General features: G+C 47.2%; 27 non-coding genes across 27 annotated transcripts; 7 read left to right on the forward strand and 20 right to left on the reverse strand.

Moving 5' to 3' along the window:
* Nucleotides 1–437: 437 nt before the first annotated feature.
* Nucleotides 438–600, reverse strand: LOC135027761 (U1 spliceosomal RNA). Its single transcript, XR_010224161.1, has one exon. It is a non-coding gene; the product is annotated as a U1 spliceosomal RNA (small nuclear RNA).
* A 152-nt stretch (nt 601–752) lies between these two features.
* LOC135027706 (U1 spliceosomal RNA) lies at nt 753–916 on the reverse strand. The gene has a single exon (XR_010224110.1). It is a non-coding gene; the product is annotated as a U1 spliceosomal RNA (small nuclear RNA).
* Nucleotides 917–1,590: 674 nt separating this feature from the next.
* Nucleotides 1,591–1,753, reverse strand: LOC135027769 (U1 spliceosomal RNA). Its single transcript, XR_010224169.1, has one exon. It is a non-coding gene; the product is annotated as a U1 spliceosomal RNA (small nuclear RNA).
* Nucleotides 1,754–1,902: 149 nt separating this feature from the next.
* Nucleotides 1,903–2,067, reverse strand: LOC135027814 (U1 spliceosomal RNA). Its single transcript, XR_010224211.1, has one exon. It is a non-coding gene; the product is annotated as a U1 spliceosomal RNA (small nuclear RNA).
* A 670-nt stretch (nt 2,068–2,737) lies between these two features.
* Nucleotides 2,738–2,900, reverse strand: LOC135027749 (U1 spliceosomal RNA). The gene has a single exon (XR_010224151.1). It is a non-coding gene; the product is annotated as a U1 spliceosomal RNA (small nuclear RNA).
* A 152-nt stretch (nt 2,901–3,052) lies between these two features.
* Nucleotides 3,053–3,216, reverse strand: LOC135027703 (U1 spliceosomal RNA). Its single transcript, XR_010224107.1, has one exon. It is a non-coding gene; the product is annotated as a U1 spliceosomal RNA (small nuclear RNA).
* A 674-nt stretch (nt 3,217–3,890) lies between these two features.
* LOC135027825 (U1 spliceosomal RNA) lies at nt 3,891–4,053 on the reverse strand. Its single transcript, XR_010224221.1, has one exon. It is a non-coding gene; the product is annotated as a U1 spliceosomal RNA (small nuclear RNA).
* A 152-nt stretch (nt 4,054–4,205) lies between these two features.
* LOC135027707 (U1 spliceosomal RNA) lies at nt 4,206–4,369 on the reverse strand. The gene has a single exon (XR_010224111.1). It is a non-coding gene; the product is annotated as a U1 spliceosomal RNA (small nuclear RNA).
* A 674-nt stretch (nt 4,370–5,043) lies between these two features.
* Nucleotides 5,044–5,206, reverse strand: LOC135027770 (U1 spliceosomal RNA). Its single transcript, XR_010224170.1, has one exon. It is a non-coding gene; the product is annotated as a U1 spliceosomal RNA (small nuclear RNA).
* A 149-nt stretch (nt 5,207–5,355) lies between these two features.
* On the reverse strand, nt 5,356–5,520 carry LOC135027815 (U1 spliceosomal RNA). Its single transcript, XR_010224212.1, has one exon. It is a non-coding gene; the product is annotated as a U1 spliceosomal RNA (small nuclear RNA).
* Nucleotides 5,521–6,190: 670 nt separating this feature from the next.
* Nucleotides 6,191–6,353, reverse strand: LOC135027750 (U1 spliceosomal RNA). Its single transcript, XR_010224152.1, has one exon. It is a non-coding gene; the product is annotated as a U1 spliceosomal RNA (small nuclear RNA).
* A 152-nt stretch (nt 6,354–6,505) lies between these two features.
* LOC135027704 (U1 spliceosomal RNA) lies at nt 6,506–6,669 on the reverse strand. The gene has a single exon (XR_010224108.1). It is a non-coding gene; the product is annotated as a U1 spliceosomal RNA (small nuclear RNA).
* A 972-nt stretch (nt 6,670–7,641) lies between these two features.
* LOC135027755 (U1 spliceosomal RNA) lies at nt 7,642–7,805 on the reverse strand. The gene has a single exon (XR_010224157.1). It is a non-coding gene; the product is annotated as a U1 spliceosomal RNA (small nuclear RNA).
* Nucleotides 7,806–8,479: 674 nt separating this feature from the next.
* Nucleotides 8,480–8,642, reverse strand: LOC135027872 (U1 spliceosomal RNA). The gene has a single exon (XR_010224255.1). It is a non-coding gene; the product is annotated as a U1 spliceosomal RNA (small nuclear RNA).
* A 152-nt stretch (nt 8,643–8,794) lies between these two features.
* Nucleotides 8,795–8,958, reverse strand: LOC135027949 (U1 spliceosomal RNA). Its single transcript, XR_010224330.1, has one exon. It is a non-coding gene; the product is annotated as a U1 spliceosomal RNA (small nuclear RNA).
* Nucleotides 8,959–9,629: 671 nt separating this feature from the next.
* On the reverse strand, nt 9,630–9,792 carry LOC135027751 (U1 spliceosomal RNA). Its single transcript, XR_010224153.1, has one exon. It is a non-coding gene; the product is annotated as a U1 spliceosomal RNA (small nuclear RNA).
* Nucleotides 9,793–9,944: 152 nt separating this feature from the next.
* On the reverse strand, nt 9,945–10,108 carry LOC135027767 (U1 spliceosomal RNA). The gene has a single exon (XR_010224167.1). It is a non-coding gene; the product is annotated as a U1 spliceosomal RNA (small nuclear RNA).
* A 674-nt stretch (nt 10,109–10,782) lies between these two features.
* On the reverse strand, nt 10,783–10,945 carry LOC135027843 (U1 spliceosomal RNA). Its single transcript, XR_010224235.1, has one exon. It is a non-coding gene; the product is annotated as a U1 spliceosomal RNA (small nuclear RNA).
* A 152-nt stretch (nt 10,946–11,097) lies between these two features.
* Nucleotides 11,098–11,261, reverse strand: LOC135027948 (U1 spliceosomal RNA). The gene has a single exon (XR_010224329.1). It is a non-coding gene; the product is annotated as a U1 spliceosomal RNA (small nuclear RNA).
* A 144-nt stretch (nt 11,262–11,405) lies between these two features.
* On the forward strand, nt 11,406–11,521 carry LOC135027890 (U5 spliceosomal RNA). The gene has a single exon (XR_010224271.1). It is a non-coding gene; the product is annotated as a U5 spliceosomal RNA (small nuclear RNA).
* A 270-nt stretch (nt 11,522–11,791) lies between these two features.
* On the forward strand, nt 11,792–11,908 carry LOC135027920 (U5 spliceosomal RNA). Its single transcript, XR_010224301.1, has one exon. It is a non-coding gene; the product is annotated as a U5 spliceosomal RNA (small nuclear RNA).
* A 286-nt stretch (nt 11,909–12,194) lies between these two features.
* LOC135027918 (U5 spliceosomal RNA) lies at nt 12,195–12,307 on the forward strand. Its single transcript, XR_010224299.1, has one exon. It is a non-coding gene; the product is annotated as a U5 spliceosomal RNA (small nuclear RNA).
* A 4,811-nt stretch (nt 12,308–17,118) lies between these two features.
* Nucleotides 17,119–17,281, reverse strand: LOC135027925 (U1 spliceosomal RNA). Its single transcript, XR_010224305.1, has one exon. It is a non-coding gene; the product is annotated as a U1 spliceosomal RNA (small nuclear RNA).
* Nucleotides 17,282–17,425: 144 nt separating this feature from the next.
* Nucleotides 17,426–17,541, forward strand: LOC135027898 (U5 spliceosomal RNA). The gene has a single exon (XR_010224278.1). It is a non-coding gene; the product is annotated as a U5 spliceosomal RNA (small nuclear RNA).
* Nucleotides 17,542–17,811: 270 nt separating this feature from the next.
* On the forward strand, nt 17,812–17,927 carry LOC135027907 (U5 spliceosomal RNA). The gene has a single exon (XR_010224287.1). It is a non-coding gene; the product is annotated as a U5 spliceosomal RNA (small nuclear RNA).
* A 286-nt stretch (nt 17,928–18,213) lies between these two features.
* LOC135027885 (U5 spliceosomal RNA) lies at nt 18,214–18,329 on the forward strand. Its single transcript, XR_010224266.1, has one exon. It is a non-coding gene; the product is annotated as a U5 spliceosomal RNA (small nuclear RNA).
* Nucleotides 18,330–18,604: 275 nt separating this feature from the next.
* Nucleotides 18,605–18,720, forward strand: LOC135027910 (U5 spliceosomal RNA). Its single transcript, XR_010224291.1, has one exon. It is a non-coding gene; the product is annotated as a U5 spliceosomal RNA (small nuclear RNA).
* Nucleotides 18,721–21,014: the final 2,294 nt, after the last annotated feature.

The raw sequence follows: 21,014 nt of genomic DNA on the forward strand, positions 1-21,014 counted from the left end.
ATTTGCATATGGCGATGTTATCCAAGCAGTGGGTCAAAGTTGGCTTCAACCCTCATCTGCATATGAAAAGAGAAAAGGGGCGTGCAGGGCATGGCGGCCTTTTGCGCTGCTTGGATGACCCCTAGATCGCATTAAACACCCCCACCCTCCTTTGGTGTGGGGCTCATGTTGGCCATGCCCCATCCCATGAAGCATTCAAGCTGATTTCTTGCAGCAGCTGGGCACTGTAACAGCTCCAGAGCTGCTCTGTAAGGCAAGTAAAAGGGTGTGGGCCCTGCAGCACTACCTGTAGTTTGCATTGTGCATTGGAAGGCACAAAGTAAGCAGACGGGAGGAGAAGTCAGGATAGTGCACAAGGGTATAGAAGGGAGGGGCTCAAGAAAATAGAAGTGGAAACAGACAGCAAACTAGGCTGGAGAGAGACCTGAGACAAAGAGATCTGAATTATACGAGAGCCGACCAGGGGAAACACAAATTATGCAGTCAAGTTTCCCACATTTGGGGAAATTGCAGGGGCAGCACACCCAGAGTGCAATGGGTGAGCCTTGCCCTGGGAGAAGCACCTTCATGATCATAGTATCTCACCTGGCAGGTAAGTAGGAGTTGGGCTAGAGCTGGGGAGGGTCGCTGCTCGGGCACCCCCCTGTCAAGTGAAGGAGATCCAACTGAGGCAGCACAAAGGAACTCTCGAAAGAAGAACAAGGCTAGAGGAAGATCTGAGACAAAGAAATCTGACTTTTACCAGAGCTGACCAGAGGAAAGCACAAACACAGTCCACCACTACCACAAATAATGCAGTCGAGTTTCCCACATTTGGGGAAATCACAGGGGTCAGCATACCCAGAGTGCAATGAATGAACCGCACCCTGGGAGAACAATCTTCATAACAATGGTATCTCCTATGCAAAATAAGTATGATTTGGGATATGGCTGGGGAGGGCCGCTGCTCAGGCACATCTCTGTCAAGTAAAGGAGATTCAACTGAGGCAGCACAAGGGAACTCTCATCTGGGGACAACAACTGCAGGGAGAACACATATTTTCAGATGAACATGGGAGGGCAGAAGGCTGCCTAATACTGAAGCACCCCCAAACAACAAACCAAATGCAACAACTAGTGCAAGCATTCCTGGGGGAAGGCCTGCAGCAGATAGATTTGCATATGGTGATGTCATCCAAGCAGTGGGTCAAAGTTGGCTTCAACCCTCGTCTGCATATGAAAAGAGAAAAGGGGCGTGCAGGGCATGGTGGCCTTTTGCAGCACTTGGCTGACCCCTAGTTTGCATTAAACACCTCCACCCTCCTTCGGTGTGGGGCTCATGTTGGCTATGCCCCAGCCCCTGAAGCATTCAAGCTGATTTCTTGCAGCAGCTGGGCACTGTAACAGCTCCAGAGCTGCTCTGTAAGGCAAGTAAAAGGGTGTGGGCCCTGCAGCACTACCTGTAGTTCGCATTGTGCGTTGGAAGGCACAAAGTAAGCAGAAAGGAGGAGAAGTCAGGATAGTGCGCAAGGGCATAGAAGGGAGCGGCTCAAGAAAAGAGAAGTGGAAACAGACAGCAAACTAGGCTGGAGAGAGACCTGAGACAAAGAGATCTGAATTATACGAGACCTGACCAGGGGAAACACAAATTATGCAGTCAAGTTTCCCACATTTGGGGAAATCGCAGGGGCAGCACACCCAGAGTGCAATGGGTGAGCCTTGCCCTGGGAGAAGCACCTTCATGATCATAGTATCTCACCTGGCAGGTAAGTAGGAGTTGGGCTAAAGCTGGGGAGGGTCGCTGCTCGGGCACCCCCCTGTCAAGTGAAGGAGATCCAACTGAGGCAGCACAAGGAAACTCTCGAAAGAAGAACAAGGCTAGAGGAAGATCTGAAACAAAGAAATCTGACTTTTACCAGAGATCAGAGGAAAACACAAACACAGTCCCCCACTACCAACAAATAAAGCAGTCACGTTTCCCACATTTGGGGAAATCACAGGGGTCAGCATACCCAGAATGCAATGAATGAACCTCACCCTGGGAGAGTAATCTTCATGACCATGGTATCTCCTATGCAAAATAAGTATGATTTGGGATAGGGCTGGGGAGGGCCGCTGCTCATGCACATCTCTGTCAAGTAAAGGAGATTCAACTGAGGCAGCACAAGGGAACTCTCATCTGGGGACAACAACTGCAGGGAGAACACATATTTTCAGATGAACATGGGAGGGCAGAAGGCTGCCTAATACTGAAGCACCCCCAAACAACAAACCAAATGCAACAACTAGTGCAAGCATTCCTGGGGGAAGTTCTGCAGAAGACGGATTTGCATATGGTGATGTCATCCAAGCAGTGGGTCAAAGTTGGCTTCAACCCTCATCTGCATATGAAAAGAGAAAAGGGGCGTGCAGGGCATGGCGGCCTTTTGCGGTGCTTGGATGACCCCTAGTTCGCATTAAACACCCCACCCTCCTTTGGTGTGGGGCTCATGTTGGCCATGCCCCATCCCCTGAAGCATTCAAGCTGATTTATTGCAGCAGCTGGGCACTGTAACAGCTCCAGAGCAGCTCTGAACGGCAAGTAAAAGGGTGTGGGCCCTGCAGCACTACCTGTAGTTTGCATTGTGCATTGGAAGGCACAAAGTAAGCAGACGGGAGAAGTCAGGATAGTGCGCAAGGGCATAGAAGGGAGCGGCTCAAGAAAAGAGAAGTTGAAACAGACAGCAAACTAGGCTGGAGAGAGACCTGAGACAAAGAGATCTGAATTATACGAGAGCCGACCAGGGGAAACACAAATTATGCAGTCAAGTTTCCCACATTTGGGGAAATCGCAGGAGCAGCACACCCAGAGTGCAATGGGTGAGCCTTGCCCTGGGAGAAGCACCTACATGATCATAGTATCTCACCTGCCAGGTAAGTAGAAGTTGGGCTAGAGCTGGGGAGGGTCGCTGCTCGGGTACCCCCCTGTCAAGTGAAGGAGATCCAACTGAGGCAGCACAAGGGAACTCTCGAAAGAAGAACAAGGCTAAAGGAAGATCTGAGACAAAGAAATCTGACTTTTACCAGAGCTGACCAGAGGAAAGCACAAACACAGTCCCCCACTACCACAAATAAAGCAGTCGAGTTTCCCACATTTGGGGAAATCACAGGGGTCAGCATACCCAGAATGCAATGAATGAACCTCACCGTGGGAGAACAATCTTCATGACCATGGTATCTCCTATGCAAAATAAGTATGATTTGGGATAGGGCTGGGGAGGGCCGCTGCTCAGGCACATCTCTGTCAAGTAAAGGAGATTCAACTGAGGCAGCACAAGGGAACTCTCATCTGGGGACAACAACTGCAGGGAGAACACATATTTTCAGATGAACATGGGAGGGCAGAAGGCTGCCTAATACTGAAGCACCCCCAAACAACAAACCAAATGCATCAACTAGTGCAAGCATTCCTGGGGGAAGGCCTGCAGCAGATGGATTTGCATATGGTGATGTCATCCAAGCAGTGGGTCAAAGTTGGCTTCAACCCTCGTCTGCATATGAAAAGAGAAAAGGGGCGTGCAGGGCATGGTGGCCTTTTGCGGCACTTGGCTGACCCCTAGTTTGCATTAAACACCTCCACCCTCCTTCGGTGTGGGGCTCATGTTGGCTATGCCCCAGCCCCTGAAGCATTCAAGCTGATTTCTTGCAGCAGCTGGGCACTGTAACAGCTCCAGAGCTGCTCTGTAAGGCAAGTAAAAGGGTGTGGGCCCTGCAGCACTACCTGTAGTTCGCATTGTGCGTTGGAAGGCACAAAGTAAGCAGAAAGGAGGAGAAGTCAGGATAGTGCGCAAGGGCATAGAAGGGAGCGGCTCAAGAAAAGAGAAGTGGAAACAGACAGCAAACTAGGCTGGAGAGAGACCTGAGACAAAGATATCTGAATTATACGAGACCTGACCAGGGGAAACACAAATTATGCAGTCAAGTTTCCCACATTTGGGGAAATCGCAGGAGCAGCACACCCAGAGTGCAATGGGTGAGCCTTGCCCTTGGAGAAGCACCTTCATGATCATAGTATCTCACCTGGCAGGTAAGTAGGAGTTGGGCTAGAGCTGGGGAGGGTCGCTGCTCGGGCACCCCCCTGTCACGTGAAGGAGATCCAACTGAGGCAGCACAAAGGAACTCTCGAAAGAAGAACAAGGCTAGAGGAAGATCTGAGACAAAGAAATCTGACTTTTACCAGAGCTGACCAGAGGAAAGCACAAACACAGTCCACCACTACCACAAATAATGCAGTCGAGTTTCCCACATTTGGGGAAATCACAGGGGTCAGCATACCCAGAGTGCAATGAATGAACCGCACCCTGGGAGAACAATCTTCATAACAATGGTATCTCCTATGCAAAATAAGTATGATTTGGGATATGGCTGGGGAGGGCCGCTGCTCAGGCACATCTCTGTCAAGTAAAGGAGATTCAACTGAGGCAGCACAAGGGAACTCTCATCTGGGGACAACAACTGCAGGGAGAACACATATTTTCAGATGAACATGGGAGGGCAGAAGGCTGCCTAATACTGAAGCACCCCCAAACAACAAACCAAATGCAACAACTAGTGCAAGCATTCCTGGGGGAAGGCCTGCAGCAGATAGATTTGCATATGGTGATGTCATCCAAGCAGTGGGTCAAAGTTGGCTTCAACCCTCGTCTGCATATGAAAAGAGAAAAGGGGCGTGCAGGGCATGGTGGCCTTTTGCAGCACTTGGCTGACCCCTAGTTTGCATTAAACACCTCCACCCTCCTTCGGTGTGGGGCTCATGTTGGCTATGCCCCAGCCCCTGAAGCATTCAAGCTGATTTCTTGCAGCAGCTGGGCACTGTAACAGCTCCAGAGCTGCTCTGTAAGGCAAGTAAAAGGGTGTGGGCCCTGCAGCACTACCTGTAGTTCGCATTGTGCGTTGGAAGGCACAAAGTAAGCAGAAAGGAGGAGAAGTCAGGATAGTGCGCAAGGGCATAGAAGGGAGCGGCTCAAGAAAAGAGAAGTGGAAACAGACAGCAAACTAGGCTGGAGAGAGACCTGAGACAAAGAGATCTGAATTATACGAGACCTGACCAGGGGAAACACAAATTATGCAGTCAAGTTTCCCACATTTGGGGAAATCGCAGGGGCAGCACACCCAGAGTGCAATGGGTGAGCCTTGCCCTGGGAGAAGCACCTTCATGATCATAGTATCTCACCTGGCAGGTAAGTAGGAGTTGGGCTAGAGCTGGGGAGGGTCGCTGCTCGGGCACCCCCCTGTCAAGTGAAGGAGATCCAACTGAGGCAGCACAAGGAAACTCTCGAAAGAAGAACAAGGCTAGAGGAAGATCTGAAACAAAGAAATCTGACTTTTACCAGAGATCAGAGGAAAACACAAACACAGTCCCCCACTACCAACAAATAAAGCAGTCACGTTTCCCACATTTGGGGAAATCACAGGGGTCAGCATACCCAGAATGCAATGAATGAACCTCACCCTGGGAGAGTAATCTTCATGACCATGGTATCTCCTATGCAAAATAAGTATGATTTGGGATAGGGCTGGGGAGGGCCGCTGCTCATGCACATCTCTGTCAAGTAAAGGAGATTCAACTGAGGCAGCACAAGGGAACTCTCATCTGGGGACAACAACTGCAGGGAGAACACATATTTTCAGATGAACATGGGAGGGCAGAAGGCTGCCTAATACTGAAGCACCCCCAAACAACAAACCAAATGCAACAACTAGTGCAAGCATTCCTGGGGGAAGTTCTGCAGAAGACGGATTTGCATACGGTGATGTCATCCAAGCAGTGGGTCAAAGTTGGCTTCAACCCTCATCTGCATATGAAAAGAGAAAAGGGGCGTGCAGGGCATGGCGGCCTTTTGCGGTGCTTGGATGACCCCTAGTTCGCATTAAACACCCCACCCTCCTTTGGTGTGGGGCTCATGTTGGCCATGCCCCATCCCCTGAAGCATTCAAGCTGATTTATTGCAGCAGCTGGGCACTGTAACAGCTCCAGAGCAGCTCTGAACGGCAAGTAAAAGGGTGTGGGCCCTGCAGCACTACCTGTAGTTTGCACTGTGCATTGGAAGGCACAAAGTAAGCAGACGGGAGAAGTCAGGATAGTGCGCAAGGGCATAGAAGGGAGCGGCTCAAGAAAAGAGAAGTTGAAACAGACAGCAAACTAGGCTGGAGAGAGACCTGAGACAAAGAGATCTGAATTATACGAGAGCCGACCAGGGGAAACACAAATTATGCAGTCAAGTTTCCCACATTTGGGGAAATCGCAGGAGCAGCACACCCAGAGTGCAATGGGTGAGCCTTGCCCTGGGAGAAGCACCTACATGATCATAGTATCTCACCTGCCAGGTAAGTAGAAGTTGGGCTAGAGCTGGGGAGGGTCGCTGCTCGGGTACCCCCCTGTCAAGTGAAGGAGATCCAACTGAGGCAGCACAAGGGAACTCTCGAAAGAAGAACAAGGCTAAAGGAAGATCTGAGACAAAGAAATCTGACTTTTACCAGAGCTGACCAGAGGAAAGCACAAACACAGTCCCCCACTACCACAAATAAAGCAGTCGAGTTTCCCACATTTGGGGAAATCACAGGGGTCAGCATACCCAGAATGCAATGAATGAACCTCACCGTGGGAGAACAATCTTCATGACCATGGTATCTCCTATGCAAAATAAGTATGATTTGGGATAGGGCTGGGGAGGGCCGCTGCTCAGGCACATCTCTGTCAAGTAAAGGAGATTCAACTGAGGCAGCACAAGGGAACTCTCATCTGGGGACAACAACTGCAGGGAGAACACATATTTTCAGATGAACATGGGAGGGCAGAAGGCTGCCTAATACTGAAGCACCCCCAAACAACAAACCAAATGCATCAACTAGTGCAAGCATTCCTGGGGGAAGGCCTGCAGCAGATGGATTTGCATACGGTGATGTCATCCAAGCAGTGGGTCAAAGTTGGCTTCAACCCTCGTCTGCATATGAAAAGAGAAAAGGGGCGTGCAGGGCATGGCGGCCTTTTGTGGCGCTTGTATGACCCCTAGTTCGCATTAAACACCTCCACCCTCCTTCGGTGTGGGGCTCATGTTGGCTATGCCCCAGCCCCTGAAGCATTCAAGCTGATTTCTTGCAGCAGCTGGGCACTGTAACAGCTCCAGAGCTGCTCTGTACGGCAAGTAAAAGGGTGTGGGCCCTGCCGCACTACCTGTAGTTTGCATTGTGCATTGGAAGGCACAAAGTAAGCAGACAGGAGGAGAAGTCAGGATAGTGCACAAGGGTATAAAAGGGAGGGGCTCATGAAAAAAGAAGTGGAAACAGACAGCAAACTAGGCTGGAGAGAGACCTGAGACAAAGAGATCTGAATTATACGAGAGCCGACCAGGGGAAACACAAATTATGCAGTCAAGCTTCCCACATTTGGGGAAATCAGAGTGCAATGGGTGAGCCTTGCCCTGGGAGAAGCACCTTCATGATCATAGTATCTCACCTGGCAGGTAAGTAGGAGTTGGGCTAGAGCTGGGGAGGGTCGCTGCTCGGGCACCCCCCTGTCAAGTGAAAGAGATCCAACTGAGGCAGCACAAGGAAACTCTCGAAAGAAGAACAAGGCTAGAGGAAGATCTGAGACAAATAAATCTGACTTTTACCAGAGCTGACCAGAGGAAAGCACAAACACAGTCCCCCACTACCACAAATAATGCAGTCGAGTTTCCCACATTTGGGGAAATCACAGGGGTCAGCATACCCAGAATGCAATGAATGAACCTCACCCTGGGAGAACAATCTTCATGACCATGGTATCTCCTATGCAAAATAAGTATGATTTGGGATAGGGCTGGGGAGGGCCGCTGCTCAGGCACATCTCTGTCAAGTAAAGGAGATTCAACTGAGGCAGCACAAGGGAACTCTCATCTGGGGACAACAACTGCAGGGAGAACACATATTTTCAGATGAACATGGGAGGGCAGAAGGCTGCCTAATACTGAAGCACCCCCAAACAACAAACCAAATGCAACAACTAGTGCAAGCATTCCTGGGGGAAGGCCTGCAGCAGATGGATTTGCATACGGTGATGTCATCCAAGCAGTGGGTCAAAGTTGGCTTCAACCCTCGTCTGCATATGAAAAGAGAAAAGGGGCGTGCAAGGCATGGCGGCCTTTTGCGGTGCTTGGATGACCCCTAGTTCACATTAAACACCTCCACCCTCCTTCGGTGTGGGGCTCATGTTGGCTGTGCCCCAGCCCCTGAAGCATTCAAGCTGATTTCTTGCAGTAGCTGGGCACTGTAACAGCTCCAGAGCTGCTCTGTACGGCAAGTAAAAGGGTGTGGGCCCTACAGCACTACCTGTAGTTTGCATTGTGCATTGGAAGGCACAAAGTAAGCAGACAGGAGGAGAAGTCAGGATAGTGCACAAGGGTATAAAAGGGAGGGGCTCATGAAAAAAGAAGTGGAAACAGACAGCAAACTAGGCTGGAGAGAGACCTGAGACAAATAGATCTGAATTATACGAGAGCCGACCAGGGGAAACACAAATTATGCAGTCAAGCTTCCCACATTTGGGGAAATCGCAGGGGCACCACACCCAGAGTGCAATGGGTGAGCCTTGCCCTGGGAGAAGATCCTTCATGATCATAGTATCTCACCTGGCAAGTAAGTAGGAGTTGGGCTAGAGCTGGGGAGGGTCGCTGCTCGGGCACCCCCCTGTCAAGTTAAAGAGATCCAACTGAGGCAGCACAAGGGAACTCTCGAAAGAAGAACAAGGCTAGAGGAAGATCTGAGACAAAGAAATCTGACTTTTACCAGAGCTGTCCAGAGGAAAGCACAAACACAGTCCCCCACTACCACAAATAATGCAGTCGAGTTTCCCACATTTGGGGAAATCACAGGGGTCAGCATACCCAGAATGCAATGAATGAACCTCACCCTGGGAGAACAATCTTCATGACCATGGTATCGCCTATGCAAAATAAGTATGATTTGGGATAGGGTTGGGAAGGGCCGCTGCTCAGGCACATCTCTGTCAAGTAAAGGAGATTCAACTAAGGCAGCACAAGGGAACTCTCATCTGGGGACAACAACTGCAGGGAGAACACATATTTTCAGATAAACATGGGAGGGCAGAAGGCTGCCTAATACTGAAGCACCCCCAAACAACAAACCAAATGCAACAACTAGTACAAGCATTCCTGGGGGAAGGCCTGCAGCAGATGGATTTGCATATAGTGATGTCATCCAAGCAGTGGGTCAAAGTTGGCTTCAACCCTCGTCTGCATATGAAAAGAGAAAAGGGGCGTGCAGGGCATGGCGGCCTTTTGCGGCGCTTGGATGACCCCTAGTTCGCATTAAACACCTCCACCCTCCTTCGGTGTGGGGCTCATGTTGGCTATGCCCCAGCCCCTGAAGCATTCAAGCTGATTTCTTGCAGCAGCTGGGCACTGTAACAGCTCCAGAGCTGCTCTGAACGGCAAGTAAAAGGGTGTGGGCCCTGCAGCACTACCTGTAGTTTGCATTGTGCATTGGAAGGCACAAAGTAAGCAGACGGGAGAAGTCAGGATAGTGCGCAAGGGCATAGAAGGGAGCGGCTCAAGAAAAGAGAAGTTGAAACAGACAGCAAACTAGGCTGGAGAGAGACCTGAGACAAAGAGATCTGAATTATACGAGAGCCGACCAGGGGAAACACAAATTATGCAGTCAAGTTTCCCACATTTGGGGAAATCGCAGGAGCAGCACACCCAGAGTGCAATGGGTGAGCCTTGCCCTGGGAGAAGCACCTACATGATCATAGTATCTCACCTGCCAGGTAAGTAGAAGTTGGGCTAGAGCTGGGGAGGGTCGCTGCTCGGGTACCCCCCTGTCAAGTGAAGGAGATTCAACTGAGGCAGCACAAGGGAACTCTCGAAAGAAGAACAAGGCTAGAGGAAGATCTGAGACAAATAAATCTGACTTTTACCAGAGCTGACCAGAGGAAAGCACAAACACAGTCCCCCACTACCACAAATAATGCAGTCGAGTTTCCCACATTTGGGGAAATCACAGGGGTCAGCATACCCAGAATGCAATGAATGAACCTCACCCTGGGAGAACAATCTTCATGACCATGGTATCTCCTATGCAAAATAAGTATGATTTGGGATAGGGCTGGGGAGGGCCGCTGCTCAGGCACATCTCTGTCAAGTAAAGGAGATTCAACTGAGGCAGCACAAGGGAACTCTCATCTGGGTACAACAACTGCAGGGAGAACACATATTTTCAGATGAACATGGGAGGGCAGAAGGCTGCCTAATACTTAAGCACCCCCAAACAACAAACCAAATGCATCAACTAGTGCAAGCATTCCTGGGGGAAGGCCTGCAGCAGATGGATTTGCATACGGTGATGTCATCCAAGCAGTGGGTCAAAGTTGGCTTCAACCCTCGTCTGCATATGAAAAGAGAAAAGGGGCGTGCAGGGCATGGCGGCCTTTTGCGGCGCTTGGATGACCCCTAGTTCGCATTAAACACCTCCACCCTCCTTCGGTGTGGGGCTCATGTTGGCTATGCCCCAGCCCCTGAAGCATTCAAGCTGATTTCTTGCAGCAGCTGGGCACTGTAACAGCTCCAGAGCTGCTCTGTACGGCAAGTAAAAGGGTGTGGGCCCTGCAGCACTACCTGTAGTTTGCATTGTGCATTGGAAGGCACAAAATAAGCAGACAAGAGGAGAAGTCAGGATAGTGCACAAGGGTATAAAAGGGAGGGGCTCATGAAAAAAGAAGTGGAAACAGACAGCAAACTAGGCTGGAGAGAGACCTGAGACAAAGAGATCTGAATTATACGAGAGCCGACCAGGGGAAACACAAATTATGCAGTCAAGCTTCCCACATTTGGGGAAATCGCAGGGGCACCACACCCAGAGTGCAATGGGTGAGCCTTGCCCTGGGAGAAGCACCTTCATGATCATAGTATCTCACCTGGCAGGTAAGTAGGAGTTAGGCTAGAGCTGGGGAGGGTCGCTACTCGGGCACCCCCCTGTCAAGTGAAAGAGATCCAACTGAGGCAGCACAAGGGAACTCTCGAAAGAAGAACAAGGCTAGAGGAAGATCTGAGACAAATAAATCTGACTTTTACCAGAGCTGACTAGAGGAAAGCACAAACACAGTCCCCCACTACCACAAATAATGCAGTCGAGTTTCCCACATTTGGGGAAATCACAGGGGTCAGCATACCCAGAATGCAATGAATGAACCTCACCCTGGGAGAACAATCTTCATGACCATGGTATCGCCTATGCAAAATAAGTATGATTTGGGATAGGGCTGGGGAGGGCCGCTGCTCAGGCACATCTCTGTCAAGTAAAGGAGATTCAGCTGAGGCAGCACAAGGGAACTCTCATCTGGGGACAACAACTGCAGGGAGAACACATATTTTCAGATAAAAATCTTGGTCATGCTCTGGTTTCTCTTCAGAACGAACAAATCTTTCGCCTCTTACTAAAGATTTCCGTGGAGAGGAGCAAAACCGAGTTTTATCTCAATTTTTGCATGCCCCATCTTTTTGGGGTTTCTTTTACCGGTTTAAAGATAGAATGAGTGTGCTTTAATGTAAGCTCATTTGCATAGAAATGACAGTAAATGTTTATTTATGTTCAAACAGAACTTTCTTGACCATGCTACTTGCTTTAAAGATCTGGGAGCACATGGAATACAGTACAAACCATGCTTATAGCAAGGAGAAGCCAGGTGAGAAATCTGCTTTCTTTCAAATTGGGCGCTCACTTTGATCTGAATGAGGACTGCTGGCACAGCACTCAGGCGACAGGTGGAATCTTGGTCATGCTCTGGTTTCTCTTCAGAATGAACAAATCTTTCGCCTTTTATTAAAGATTATCCGTGGAGAGGAGCAAAACTGAGTTTTATCTCAATTTTTGCATGCCCCATATTATTGGGGTTTCTTTTATCAGTTTAAAGACAGAACAAGTGTGCTTTCTTGTTAGCTTTAATGTAAGTTTATTTGCATAACAATGACAATAAATGTCTGTTTCTTTTCAAGCAGAACTTTCTTGACCATACTAATTGCTTGAAAGATCTGGGAGCACATGGAAAAGAGTACAAACCATGTTTATAGCAAGGGGAAGCCTGGTGAGAAATCTGCTTTCTTTCTTTCAAATTGGGTGCTCACTTTGAGCTGAATGAGGACTGCTGGCATGGCACTCAGGCGACAGGTGGAATCTTGGTCATGCTCTGGTTTCTCTTCAGAACGAACAAATCTTTCGCCTTTTACTAAAGATTTCCGTGGAGAGGAGCAAAACTGAGTTTTATCTCAATTTTTGCATGCCCCATATCATACCTCCCAACTGTCCCGATTTTCGCGGGACAGTCCCGTTTTTTGGGGACTGTCCCGCTGTCCCACCTGCGGGCCGCAGTGTCCCGCGGTGGGGAGGACAGTTGGTAGGCTCTGTCTGTCGCTGCCCTGCTTAGCAGAGCAGCGGTGAATAGTCGCTGTGCGCACAGCGTCTATTCACTGAAGTCAGAGGGAGAGGTGGCATGCCAGCGGCTCACAGAGCGCTGGGCATGCCCCCTCAGTGCCGAAAACGGGGGCGTGACTCGCGATCGCGGGTCCTCCCGCGAAGCCATGCCCCTTTTTACTTAGGCCACGCCCTTTTTGGGAGCGCGTGCGACTTCGCCGCGCGTGTGTCCCTCTTTGCGAGCCGACAAAGTTGGGAGGTATGCCCATATTATTGGGGTTTCTTTTATCAGTTTAAAGACAGAACGAGTGTGCTTTCTGGTAAGCTTTAATGTAAGTTTATTTGCATAACAATGACAGTAAATGTTTGTTTCTTTTCAAACAGAACTTTCTTGACCATGCTACTTGCTTGAAAGATCTGGGAGCACATGGAAAACAGTACAAACCATGCAGTATCACAAGAGCCTTTATTTGATCTTTCATGAAGATAGAGCAGAATTGGGGACACGTCAACAATTTCTGCCGAAGGTGGTTCATCTTTCCACATGGTGCCTTTGGCCACTGACACCTTCGTTGAGTCAAAGTCTCTGGCTGTGGTCAGAACTTTGAAAATTTATGTCACCAGAACGGTTCAGATTAGGAAAACAGAGGCTCTGTTTGTCCTGTATGCTCCCAACAGGATTGGGTGTCCTGCTTCCATGTAGACCATTATGCGCTGGATCTGTGGTAAGATTCAGCATGCTCATTCCATGGCAGGATTGCCGTTACTGAATTAGGTGAAGACCCATTCTACTAGAAAGGTGGGTTCATCCTGGGCAGCTGGTCGGGGAGTCTCGGCATTGCAACTTTGCCGAGCAGCTATTTAGTAAACACTTTTGCTAAGTTTTACAAGTTTGATACCTTGGCCGATGATAACTTCAAGTTGGGTAATTCGGTGCTGCAGAGTCGTACGCACTCTTCCACCCGTTCAAGAGCTTTGGTATAACCCCATGGTTCTTAATGTGACCCCAGCATCCTCTAGGTCGTATGAGAAAATAGGATTTTAATACCTACCGGTAAATCCTTTTCTCTTAGTCTGTAGAGGATGCTGGGCACCCGTCCCAGTCCATACTGTGTCTGCAGTTATTACTTGTGGTTATACACATGTTGTGTTATGGTTCTGGTCAGCTTTTTGCTGCAATTATTCATGCCGTTGGCTTGTGTTCTGTTGAATGCCACGTTCTGCGGCATGCTTAAGGTGTGAGCTGGTAAGATGCTCACCTTAGTTTAACAATAAATCCTTTCCTCGAAATGTCCGTCTCCATGGGCACAGTTCCTATAACTGGAGTCTGGAGGAGGGGCATAGAGGGAGGAGCCAGTTCACACCCTTTGATAGTCTTAAAGTGCCCATGTCTCTTGCGGATCCCGTCTATACCCCATGGTTCCTAATGTGACCCCAGCATCCTCTACGGACTAAGAGAAAAGGATGCCCTTGCGCACTATCCTGACTTCTCCTCCCGTCTGCTTACTTTGTGCCTTCCAACGCACAATGCAAACTACAGGTGGTGCTGCAGGGCCCACACCCTTTTACTTGCCTTACAGAACAGCTCTGGAGCTGTTACAGTGCCCAGCTGCTGCAAGAAATCAGCTTGAATGCTTCAGGGGATGGGGCATGGCCAACATGAGCCCCACACCAAAGGAGGGTGGGGGTGTTTAATGAGAACTAGGGGTCATCCAAGCACTGCAAAAGGCCGCCATGCCCTGCACGCCCCTTTTCTCTTTTCATATGCAGATGAGGGTTCCAGCCAACTTTGGCCCACTGCTTGAATAACATCACTGTATGCAAATCCGTCTGCTGCAGACCTTCCCCCAGGAAGGCTTGTACTAGATGTTGCATATGGTTTGATATTTGATGGTGCTTCAGTATTAGGCAGCCTTCCGCCCTCCCATGTTCATCTGAAAAGATGTGGTCTCCCTGCAGTTGTTGTCCCCAGACGAGAGTTCCCTTGTGCTTCCTCAGTTGAATCTCCTTAACTTGACGGGGGAGGGGCTGCCCGAGCAGCCACCCTCCCCAGCCCTATCCCAACTCATACTTATTTTGCATATGTGATCTCTTGATCATGAAGATTGTTCTCACAGGGTGAGGTTCATCCATTATATTTTAAAATAGGAAGGTACAAATTACATATTTGAATTGCATTTATGTGCTGGATTCAAATGTCCCCCCCCCCTTCCTTTCTCAATTGTGCCCGTCAGCAGCTATTCTAAGGTTGCTGCCAATGGGTGTGACACATTAATTTCTTCTGTGGGGTACACTGGACTCCACAAGGATTCACATTGGGGTGTAGAGTAGGATCTTGATCTGAGGCACCAACCGGCTCAAAGCTTTTGACTGTTCCCAAGATGCTCAGTGCATTCTCCTCTATAACCCCGCTTCCATGAACAGGGAGCTCAGTTTGTAGTTGGTGCCTTCAGTAGCAGGCCACTTAACAGGGGCCTGCCTCAGGCAGCCTATTCTTAGCTATAAATTTTGACAAGAAAAGAAGAACTTGTTTTATGAGAATCTACAAGGGCTGCAGCAGGCTAGGTCTAATAGACATCTTTACTGCAGCTTCATCACTCCCAGCGGCGCTGTATACTCCCGTGCCCTGGTTGCTGGGTCACTGCAGCGGAGGGTCCGGTTTCATCCTAAGGTCAGTCACACACACACCACCCTTCCGGATCACGAGGCCGCTGATGAAGGGGAGCGTGGCCGTAGGGGGTGGACCGTGTGCGCACTGGCGTGGACACTGATTACTGGGCAGCCGCTCCACTAGCCACCAGGTACAGTTAAGGAGCACAGGTCTGGGGGTTTTTCTCCTATATTAACCCAATTTTGTACTGCCCGCAGCGCATTGTGATAGGTAATAGGGCCTGATTCAGGTTGGATTGCAATCACAATAAGCGATCCAACTGCAAAAATTGCTAAGAGCATACGCATGTGCCTGCATTTTCTGCGGCACCGCGCAGAGAATGCGATCGCCTCTGCCTGTCAATCGGGGCGGGGGGGGATAGGTGGGTCAGCAACACTCCATTTCCAAGTCAGGGATGGAGCGGTGCGGGGGCAAGGCTTCAAAATGGGGTCTGCAACGGAGTAGACACAGGGGGCGTGGTCACAGCGGCTGTATGACATCACATTCAGCCGCTGTGATCACAAAAATGGTGGCGGCTTCCTGCGCGCACATACAGTCTGCACCAGCAGGAGGCTACACCATTTTTTATGATCACGCTGAACTGCAGTGCGACTGCAATTACAGCATGGTCAAGAAGGGAGGCGTCATGCTGGGTGGCCATGCCCTTTCACTGTGCAGGAGCCAGCACCGCTCACACACTAGTCCCCGGGTGCAGCCCCCAACCCCCGGGACACCCGGAGCAACAAAATGTAGATTCAGGCCACCAGGCCACGCCCCTACCTATGAAACCATGCCTCCTTTTTACCATTGCGCTGCTTATCTGCGCGCACTGCATTACAATCTCCCTCGTAACCTCTCTGGGTGTCACCAGTGATAGTGACACCTCTGCCATGCTTGTAGCAGCTGGTCCTAAGATCTACGCCTCAAGCCCTGAGTGTTTGCCCTTGTGACTTGTTGATCATCATAGCGAAGCAGATGCTTACAGAAAACTGCAGGGGCTTAGATTGAAAATAAAAAAATTGATTGGTATAAGGTAGAGAGGAGCGGGTTCGGTTCTCCGAGAACCGAATTCCCCACGAACTCCACGTTGTTTACACTGGTCCGAGGCAGGCTCGGTTGTTCCCGCCTGACTCGCAAAACCTGAACAAGGGAAAATGTCATCATCCCGCTGTCGGATTCTCGCGAGATTCGGATTCCATATAAAGAGCTGCGCGTTGCCGCCATTTTTACTCGTGCATTGAAGAGAGAGCGGAATGGACGTGGCTATGTTCTCTCAGTGGAAATCTCAATATCAGTGCTCAGTATCAGTGGTTACTTATTGCTGCTCAGTAATACTAGTAGTGTGTCTCTCCTGCTCAGTGTCAGTTCTCAGTAGTATCCTCATCAGTGCTCAGTATCACTGCTCATTGTCTTGTGCTGCATTGTGGTGCTCAGCATACTACAGTACATTACTAATAGTCCAGTGCTGCATCTTGCTGCTCAGTGTCAGTTCTAGTATCCTCATCAGTGCTCACTATCACTGTTCATTGCATTTTGGTTTTCTGTATACTACAGTAACATAGTAATATAGTAACATATAGTAACATAGTTTTTGAGGTTGAATAGAGGCAAATTGCCCATCGTGTTCAACCTGTTTTAAGTTGTGATGATTCTACATACTTGCTGAATAATGTTTTATGACTAGTTAGCTACTATAACTCATGTTACCCCCGGATTAACCATGTTGATATTTTAAGTATTATAACCTTAGATAGCTTTTTCATTCAGAAATGTATCCATTCCTTTTTTAAATCCAATTACAGAGTCCGCCATTACCACCTTCCCTGGCAGGGAATTCCACATCCTGATTGCCCTAACAGTGAAGATCATAGTATCTCACCTGGCAGGTAAGTAGGAGTTGGGCTAGAGCTGTGGAGGATTGCTGCTCGGGCACCCCCTGTCAAGTGAAGGAGATCCAACTGAGGCAGCACAAGGGAACTCTCGAAAGAAGAACAAGGCTAGAGGAAGATCTGAGACAAAGAAATCTGACTTTTACCAGAGCTGACCAGAGGAAAGCACAAACACAGTCCCCCACTACCACAAATAATGCAGTCGAGTTTCCCACGTTGGGGAAATCACAGGGGTCAGCATACCCAGAATGCAATGAATGAACCTCACCCTGGGAGAACAATCTTCATGACCATGGTATCTCCTATGCAAAATAAGTATGATTTGGGATAGGGCTGGGGAGGGCCGCTGCTCAGGCACATCTCTGTCAAGTAAAGGAGATTCAACTGAGGCAGCACAAGGGAACTCTCATCTGGGGACAACAACTGCAGGGAGAACACATATTTTCAGATGAAAATCTTGGTCATGCTCTGGTTTCTCTTCAGAACGAACAAATCTTTCGCCTTTTACTAAAGATTTCCGTGGAGAGGAGCAAAACTGAGTTTTACCTCAATTTTTGCATGCCCCATCTTTTTGGATTTTCTTTTATCGGTTTAAAGATAGAATGAGTGTGCTTTAATGAAAGCTCATTTGCATAGAAATTACAGTAAATGTTTGTTTCTTTTCAAACAGAACTTTCTTGACCATGCTACTTGCTTGAAAGATCTGGGAGCACATGGAATACAGTACAAACCATGCTTATAGCAAGGAGAAGCCAGGTGAGAAATCTGCTTTCTTTCAAATTGGGCGCTCACTTTGATCTGAATGAGGACTGCTGGCATGGCACTCAGGCGACAGGTGGAATCTTGGTCATGCTCTGGTTTCTCTTCAGAATGAACAAATCTTTCGCCATTTATTAAAGATTTCCGTGGAGAGGAGCAAAACTGAGTTTTATCTCAATTTTTGCATGCCCCATATTATTGGGGTTTCTTTTATCAGTTTAAGGACAGAATGAGTGTGCTTTCTTGTTGGCTTTAATGTAAGTTTATTTGTATAACAATGACAGTAAATGTCTGTTTCTTTTCAAACAGAACTTTCTTGACCATGCTACTTGCTTGAAAGATCTGGGAGCACATGGAAAAGAGTACAAACCATGCTTATAGCAAGGGGAAGCCTGGTGAGAAATCTGCTTTCTTTCTTTCAAATTGGGTGCTCACTTTGAGCTGAATGAGGACTGCTGGCATGGCACTCAGGCGACAGGTGGAATCTTGGTCATGCTCTGGTTTCTCTTCAGAACGAACAAATCTTTCGCCTTTTACTAAAGATTTCCGTGGAGAGGAGCAAAACTGAGTTTTATCTCAAATTTTGCATTCCCCATCTTATTGGGGTTTTATTTTATCTGTTTAAAGATAGAACGAGTGTGCTTTAATGTAAGCTCATTTGCATAGAAATGACAGTAAATGTTTGTTTCTTTTCAAACAGAACTTTCTTGACTATACTAATTGCTTGAAAGATCTGGGAACACATGGAAAAGAGTACAAACCATGTTTATAGCTAGGGGAAGCCTGGTGAGAAATCTGCTATCTTTCTTTCAAATTGGGTGCTCACTTTGAGCTCAATGAGAACTGCTGGCATGGCACTCAGGCGACAGGTGGAATCTTGGTCATGCTCTGGTTTCTCTTCAGAACTAACAAATATTTCGCCTTTTATTAAAGATTTCCGTGGAGAGGAGCAAAACTGAGTTTTATCTCAATTTTTGCATGCCCCATATTTTTGGGGTTTCTTTTATCAGTTTAAAGACAGAACGAGTGTGCTTTCTTGTTAGCTTTAATGTAAGTTGCCATAGATGCAGTGAAACACACGTGTAGGGCACGGCGTGTCCGCGTGTATTTGACTCATGTGAAATGTTATAAAACAAAAATATATGATTATGATGTTAGCTGTTAGTCTCCACTAATAGGGAATAGAAGCTGAGCTATAAGAAAGGAATACACTAGATATGATGTCACTTAGCAGATACAATGTCTAAAGTGCATACAGATAGCTACTAATAACTCTTGATAAGAAAGTATATCAGTGTGGGTATATTTATATGATGGGATATTGGGACTAGTGAATATATATCACTCCTGCTGTCCAGATTGGCAATAACCAGACAATTATGATAAGAGTAGAGATGTCACATGGGCTGCTATAGATATTAATTTAATGCTGTATGTGTCATTTGTTACAAATGGATACATTTTCTATGAGTCAGCCTAGCAGCTGCATGTTCTAACAGAACACTATCCTCACACAGAATCTGCTAACCTTGAGATAACTAAATGACAGTGTGTAACAGTCTCTTTACTATAAGACTGTTACAAAGTAATATATATATTTGAAGTCAGTCTAGCAGCTGTGTGTTCCAGCAGTTTATAAGACAAAGAAAATCTCCTATTGTGGAATCTAGACACATGGGACTGCTGGCCTGTGTCATACTATTTCTATGTAATACCAGTAACATGTATATAACTGTTACATAATTGTTACAAATGGATAAATCTTTGAGTCAGCCTAGCAGCTGCATGTCCTAACAGGACACCATAAATCCTTTACAGTGTAACAAATTGATTGGTAACACTTAAAGGCTGGAGAGCAGTTATATGCCTTACTAGCATACTCAATATACCACATTATTACACCAGTTACCACGATTATTGACAGCGCATTTGATATATTATATTACCCTCACACTGAGTCTGTTTACCTTTAGATAACTAAGTGACCGAATATGTAACAGTTTCTCTATCATAAGACTGTTACAAAGTGAGATAGATATATTTGGAAGTCAGTCAAACAGCTGTGTGTTTCAGCGGTTTATAAGAAAATTCCTCATTGTGGAATCTGGACCACTAAGGGTTATTATATATATAGCACATGGAATTGCCACATCTCCCTATATGATAATTTCATTACACTGTAACATAATAAGAATTAACTCTTTAACAGTGTAAATAGAGAGTAATGAATCTCTGACACATGGAATATATTATTTCTTAGATGAATTGGATAAACCATTATGACAGACACTTTGCTTCCTAATAAGAATTGAGGTGGCTATACCTCTAAGGAAAGCATTATTGCCTACGCCTAGATCAGATTAAATAAGATCTGGCTGAATATATGAAGGAAGGTTGCTATTTATATGAGAATTGGAATTGCTATATTCCTTAAGGCAACCCCACCGATTGATATATGTTGTCAATTAAGTATATCTGAACGGCTATATCTGGACCAGATTTAATAAGATCTGGCTGATTATATGAAGGAGGGCTGCTATTTATATTGGAATTGCCATATTCCTTAAGGCAACCGCACCTGTTGGTATATCTCGCCAATTAACTATATCTAAACAGCTAAATTAAAGCTATTCATCATTTTTTTAGTTTGGATATTAATAAATATGATCTTTCCATGATGCATAGAGATTTCCCTATCAAGTGATTCCTTATCCGATATAGAAAGCTATCCCCCTGTGGTATTGAATTTAGGAATATAGTCTTAGGGGACACAGAGAAATAAGTGATCCCCATCTACCTAAGCACCCCACAAATTGGAGGTTAGCTTACCGGTTATACTCAATCACCCCCACAAATTCGCCAATGGGGATGGCTTCCCGGGAGGTAACCCCTATTGAGTGAAGGGAGTATATAGGATACGACCCAGTGGTACCTGACGACATAGATACTAAGCGCTATTTAATAACATTACGCTAGAAAGTGATTATTAGCAACATATATATCTATATAAACAACCCCGCCAGGGTTGTGCCTTCAAAAATAATCACACACGGACACGCTTTTTAAACCTTTTTTTCACATCTCTTTATTCTTCTTATGCACATGTATGTTAGTTCTGTGATTTTAACCTTTATGTTTCACTGCAGTTTGGGATAATAATATTAATATTTATCCAATTTTAATACATACTTAATAAAGGTTATATTTTATGATTCATTCATTCTGTCCAGTGCGTCAACAGTGCAGATTTCTTCTTGTTTTTTCTCCCAAATTCTATAACAATGACAGTAAAT

Source organism: Pseudophryne corroboree, unplaced genomic scaffold, assembly GCF_028390025.1.
Source record: "Pseudophryne corroboree isolate aPseCor3 unplaced genomic scaffold, aPseCor3.hap2 scaffold_471, whole genome shotgun sequence".
In the NCBI taxonomy this organism is placed as follows: Eukaryota; Metazoa; Chordata; class Amphibia; order Anura; family Myobatrachidae; genus Pseudophryne; species Pseudophryne corroboree.